This window comes from Nicotiana tabacum, chromosome 22 (genome assembly GCF_000715075.1).
Source record: "Nicotiana tabacum cultivar K326 chromosome 22, ASM71507v2, whole genome shotgun sequence".
Lineage (NCBI taxonomy): Eukaryota > Viridiplantae > Streptophyta > Magnoliopsida > Solanales > Solanaceae > Nicotiana > Nicotiana tabacum.
This window is the reverse complement of record NC_134101.1, coordinates 232,303,835-232,310,891: the sequence shown is the minus strand read 5'-3', so window position 1 is coordinate 232,310,891 and position 7,057 is coordinate 232,303,835.

The window sequence follows — 7,057 nt, the reverse complement described above, 5'->3', positions numbered from 1 at the left end:
AATATTGCAGAGAAAGAGAGAGAGGGAATTCTTATTGAATTTTGGGATGATTTATAATGAGGTAAGACCCCTTTATTTATAAAGGAAAAATGACTTAACCACAAAGTAAAACTCTCTAAAAGATAGACATTTACTCTAATTATAATTCTATACACTCCCCCTTGAATGTCTACTCAATATGTAATGTTCGTTAAAACCTTAACTAAAATAAAACCCAGTGCGAAAACTTCTAGTAAAGGAAAAGCAGTACACATGTTTAATAATACGCCTTTTGGTTGCCTCGTTAAAAACCTTGCAAGGAAAACTTAGTGGGACAAAACTTTATAAGGAAAAAGAGTGCAACGCGTATTAACTCCCCTTGATGAGAGCATCAATTCACATCCTTTAGCATTCGTATCCCGATCTTGTACACTAGCTTCTTGAAGGTTGACGTCAGTAGAGACTTGGTGAACAAATCAACTATATTATCACTTGAACGAATCTGTTGCACATTGATATCACCATTCTTTTGAAGATCATGTGTGAAAAATAACTTTGGTAAAATGTTGTCCTATCTCCATTTATGAATCCTCCCTTCAATTGGGATATGCATGCTGCATTATCTTCATACAAAATCGTGGGTAGTTTGTCACATTTGAAACCACATTTGTCTCGAATAAGATGTATTATAGACCTCAACCACATACATTCTCGACTTGCTTCGTGTATAGCAATTATCTCAGTATGATTAGATGAAGTAGCCATAATTGATTGCTTAGTCGATCGCAAAGATATGGGTGCCTCCACAGATAAACACATAACCTGTTTGAGATCGAGCCTTGTGTGAATCGGATAAATACCCAGCATCGGCATAACCAACAGGATCAGGACTTCAATTATTGTCATAAAATAAGCCCATATCGGTAGTCCCTTTTAGATACCGCAATATGTGTTTGATCCCATTCCAATGTCTCCTTGTAGGGGCAGAGTTATATCTTGCTAAGACATTGACTGGAAAAGTAATGTCAGGCCTTGTTGCATTAGCAAGACACATTAATGCACCAATTGCACTAAGATATGGTACTTCAGGACCAAGTAGCTCTTCATTCTTTTCTTGAGACCTGAATGGATCCTTATTCACATCAAGTGATCGAACAACCATCAGAGTACTTAATGGATGTGCTACATCCATGTAAAACTATTTCAATACCTTTGCTATGTAGGCAGATTGATGAACAAAAATTCCATTCGCCAAATGTTCAATTTGCAAACCGAGATATAATTTTGTCTTTCCGAGATCTTTCATCTCGAATTCTTTCTTTAAATAATCAATTGCCTTTTGGAGTTCTGTAGGGGTTCCAATAAGGTTTATGTCGTCGACATATACGATAAGTACAACAAATTCCAATGTTGTTTTCTTTATAAAAGCACATGGGCAAATGTCATCATTTGTATAACCTTCTTTTAACAAATACTCTCCAAGACGATTATACCACATTCGTCCTGATTGCTTTAGACCATACAAAGATCTTTGCAATTTGATTGAAAGCATTTTTCGGGACTTTGAATTATGTGTACTAGGTATTTTAAATCCCTCGGGAATTTTCATGTATATCTCATTATCAAGTGAGCCATAAAGGTAGGTGGTAACCACATCCATTAAATGTATGTCAAGATTTGCATGGACAACAAAACTAATGAGATAACAAAATATTATAGCATCCATAATGGGTGAATATGTCTTTTTATAATCGACACCAGATCTTTGTGAAAATCCTTGTGCAACAAAGCGTGCCTTATATCTTTGTATCTCGTTTTTTTCACTTCTCTTGCGTACAAAGACCCATTTATAGCCAACAGGCTTAACACCATTAGGTGTTTGGACTACAGCCCTAAAAACTTCACGTTTTGCAAGTGAATTCATCTTTGACTAGATTGCTTCTTTCCATTTTGGCCAATCATGTCTTTATCGACATTCTTCAACAGATCGAGGTTCAGGATCCTCACTATCTTGCATAATGCTAGATGCAACATTATATGCAAAGACATAATCCACCACTATATCCAATCGATTTAAATTTTTCTCAATATCGACTGGATTTATTGATAGTTCCTTATTTTCTTGAGTCTTAGTGGTTTCTTCATGAATCTCAGAATTTATTAAATCGTGGATTTCTTCGTGAGACTCTTTCGTAGTGTCATTTTGATTATTTGTTTTCCTTTTTCTAGGATTTCGATCCTTAGTACCCAATGGTCTGCCACGTTTTAGACGTGCTTTTGACTCATTAGCTATGACACTAGAAGATTGTACAATAGAGACATAAATATGGATTGGAACATTCTCTGCAGAGATATATGATTTTGTTATTCTTTTCAGATTCGTAAATGCGTCTGGCATTTGATTTTCTATTCTCTGCAAATGATAATCTTTTGCACCTCTTTTTCACAAATAGAGGCACGTGGATCAAGATTAGACAACGATGAATTTTCCCACAAAATTTTTCGTTTGGTTTCACCATTTTCTCCCCCTAATTTTGGAAAAAGTGTCTCATCGAATCGATAGTCTGCAAATTGTGCAGTGAACAGATCCCCCGTTAATGTTGAGGGCGATCCAAACCCAACATATATTCCTAACCTTCTTTGGGGGACCATTTTAGTGTGATATGGTGGTGCTACAGGCACATATACTACGCACCCAAAAATTCTTAAATGGGATATATTAGTTTTATGACCCAAAACAAATTACAACGGAGAATATTTATGATAATTTGTCGGTCTAAGATGAACTAGCATTGCTGCATGCAAAATGACGTGATCCCAAACAGAAGTGGGTAACCTCGTTTTCATGAGTAACAGTCTTGCTATCAATTGCAGACGTTTAATTAAAGACTCTGCAAGGCCATTTTGAGTGTGAACATGAGCTACAAAAATGTTTCACTTTTATCCCAATTGATAAGTAATAATCATTAAATACTTGGGATGAAAACTCAACAGTATTATCAAGTCTAATATACTTAATTGGATTATCGGGGAGTTGCTCCCGTAATCGAATTATTTGTACCATAAATTTTGCAAATGCCAGGTTGCGACATGACAATAGGCACACATGAGACCATCTTGAAAATACATCTATTAAGGTCATAAACTATCTAAACGACCCACTAGGTGGGTGAATATGTCCACAAATATCCCCTTGTATATGTTCCAAAAACGCAGGGGACTCAATCCCAACCTTTGTTGGTGATGGTCTAATAATTAACTTGCCTTGATAACAAGAAGTGCAAGAAAATTCATTATTCAAAAGAATCTTTAAATTCTTTAATGGATGCCCATTTGAGTTGTCTATAATTCGCCTCATCATAATTGATCCAGGGTGTCCCAATTGATCATGCCAAAGTACAAAAGTATTCGAATTAGTAACCTTTTGGTTTACGGTAGAATGTGCCTCAATTGCACAAATTCTTGTGCAATACAGGCCACAAGATAAAGATGAGAACTCTCAATAACCCTCTTTTGGCCAGAGACATTCTTGGTAATGATGAAATATTCAAGATTATTCTCATCTATTATCTCAATATGATATCCATTTCGGCGGATATTTTTAAAACTCAAGAATTTCCTCTTGGACTTGGAGGAGAACATTGCATTCTCTATGATAAGTATTGTTACCTTAGGCAGAGTTATAGTAGCTTTTCCAGAGCCTTCAATTAAATTACTACTACCAGATATTGTAGTAACATCTGCCTTACACATACTTAAATAGAGAAATATTTCTTCTCTTTGAATATTATATGTGTCGTACATGAATCAATTAAACAAATATTTTTACAATTGAACTTTGTTCCAAGTTTGTTTTGTGGGATATCCATATTTACTTCCCATAATTTGATATACAAAAGAAATATACAAATAAATATTAGCATTTTCAGAGATAAAGGAAAAGAGATAAAGTGAAGTCAATAACTCAATCATGACTTATTCAATAAGTGTGATGATAATTGCATTTTAATAAAAATTTCGTATAGTGTCAGTTGATTTAAAATCAATCCTAACTTATTGAAATGCTTTAGCAAATAGTTTCACGCTAGTCTGTAAGACACTTTTTCATTTGCAAGTTTTCGTCCTTTTTTTGTAATTTTTTTCCCACGATTCTCAACTCCTAACATAAATTACAATTGATACTGACTATAAATTTTGACCATTCTCAAACTTTATTCAATGACAGATTATACTAATTCGACATACTAATTAAAACTACTACACATGTATACTACGATAATTACATGATGTTTATTCACTAACTAATACGTATAAGCAAAATAAAATAAAATCAAACTACTTAATTTTTTTTAACCACAGATCCATCACCGATCAAGATCACGGTGCTTAAAAGAAGTCTGTCATATTTAAGTGGGTGATGTCAAATTCATTGTCATAGACAAAATTAGCTTCATGACCTTTATTCTTTAGAGATGCTTGATAAAGCTCAACCAAATGTCTTGGTGTACGACAAATATTTGCCCAATGCCCTTTTCCACCGCAACGATAACATTCAGTTTCTGAACCATTTACATTTGGCTTCTCATCTTTCCCTTTCCATTTTTGGTGGTTATTTTTCTTTGGGGGTGAATAACACCAGAAAAATTTCTTTCTTGTCCATGGCCACAGCCACGGCCCCAACCACGACCACGACTACGAATAGGGCCAAGGCCTTTTCCACGCTTAGCATAATGGGAGTACACCTCATTCATTTCAGACAATGGTGTAGACCCAGTGGGTCGATTTTCGTGATTTCTCATGAGCAAATCATTGTTTCGTTCAGCGACAAGGAGAAGAGAAATCAACTCAGAGTAGTTCTTGAAACCTTTCTCTTGGTACTGCTGTTGCAAGACCATATTGGAAACATGAAATGTTGTGAATGTTTTTTCAAGCATATCATAGTCAGTGATAGTATCTCCACAGAATTTCAATTTAGAAGTAATTCTGAACATCACATAGTTATATTCAGAAACAGACTTAAAGTCTTGGAGCCTCAAATGAGCCCAATCATATCGTGCTTGTGGAAGAGTGACCAACTTTAAGTTGTCATATCTTTCTTCTAAGCCATTCCAAAAAACAAGTGGATCTTTGACTGTGAGATATTCTATTTTCAACCCTTCATTAAGGTGATGTCGCAAGAAAATCAAGGCCTTAGCACAGCCTTAGGTAGATGCTTTATTTTTATCTTATGGCGTCTCCAAGACCCATTGCATCTAAATGGATTTCAGCATCCAACATCCATGTCATATAGTTCTTGCCCTAAATTTCAAGGGTAACAAACTTTCTTTTCATAGTGTTAGACATAATTAAATGAGGAGAAAAGTTGTACCTTAATCTTCTCAAAGAGCTTCTTGAGACGGTAAAGTCTCGTGTTGATAACGTGTAATGAAAGAATAAAAGAAGAAGAACAATTGCAGAGAAAGAGAGAGAGAATTCTTATTGAATTTTGGAATGATTTATAATGGGGTAAGACCCCTCTATTTATAGGGAAAAATGACTTAGCCACAAAGTAAAACTCTCCAAAAGATAAACATTCACTCTAATTATAATTCTATTCATAACATGATGCATATTTTTATGGAAATGTTACCTCCTAAGCAAAGGTATACACCCTATTTATTATAAACTAAAATCATTAAAAATATTATTTTCTATAGCTACATTTTATATTTTACGGAAAAAAGCCAAAACTACCCCTATCGTTTGCTAAATGATTTATAAATACCATCTGTCAATTTATCCGTCCAAAAAGACACACGGCGTTAATTCTATTAACAAAATTACTCCAACAACTAACGGCAGAACTGGTGAGCCTACATTTAATGACGTACCATTTTTCTACTGGGTCACGTGCCAATCTTTAACTGGAACAAAAATGGATACCATTTCGACCCACTTAGCTAACCCGACCTCCCCATCTTTTCCAAAAAAACACGCACGTTAAAATGATACAAAAATGGACTATATATCACCTGCGATAGAACAGTAGTAGGATTTGGAAAATCCAACATATTTCTCGCTACGTATGCCTACTGTCACCTGTCATGTCCCCTTCTCTCTTTACACACAATAATTTACTCTTCCTCTCACCAAAACCACCATAACCACTCCCCTCCCAAATCATTCAACATTTCAGAATTATTATTATTAGTATTATTAATAAAATTTATTTATTTGAGAGGAACATGAATCACCAGCAACAGAGAAAAAGTCAAAACATTGCTCTTTTTCAACACCCATTGAAAAATATAGATAATTCTATTTCCAAAACATATTTACAAAATTACTCCATCAATATCAAGGAAAATATAATTACCCATAGAAATGATATCCATTTTTGTTCCAGTCAGAGATTGTCACGTGACCCAGTAGAAAAATGACACGTCATTAAATGTAGGCCCACCAGTTCTGCCGTTAGTCGCGAGGGTAATTTTGTTAATAAAATTAACATCGTGTGTTTTTTTGGACGGATAGATGGACGGAGGGTATTTATAAACCATTTAGCAAACGATAGGGGTAGTTTTGGTCCTTTTCCGTATGTTTTATAGCAAAATAAGTATGTATGGTATATACTACCATTGAGGCATTAACTAAGGCATGAAATATGCCATTTATGTTTTTCCTTTCTCTTAGACAGCTGTACATACTATTTTTAAGGTGATTGTCGTTACTGTATTAATGAATATATGGCGCGAATACATGTGAATACATGCGCATCTAGCTGGAATGACTTTATTTTAGGCGCTTTTTTTGCTGTTGTTTTCATGGATACATGGTGCAAATACATGCGCGTACAGCTAGATTGCCCTGATTTTAGTTGCTTTTTACTGCTGTACAACAGCGCAAATACATGTGAATACATGCGGGTACACCTGGATTGCCCTGATTTTAGGCATTTTTTGCTGCTTTATTCATGAATACAGCAGCGCGAATACATCGAATACTCTACCGTAACAACTGAATAGTAGCTACAGAAAGTAATTGTGTATATGATAACTATAGGAAGTTAATAGCCACTAAACAATAGTGATTTATGAAA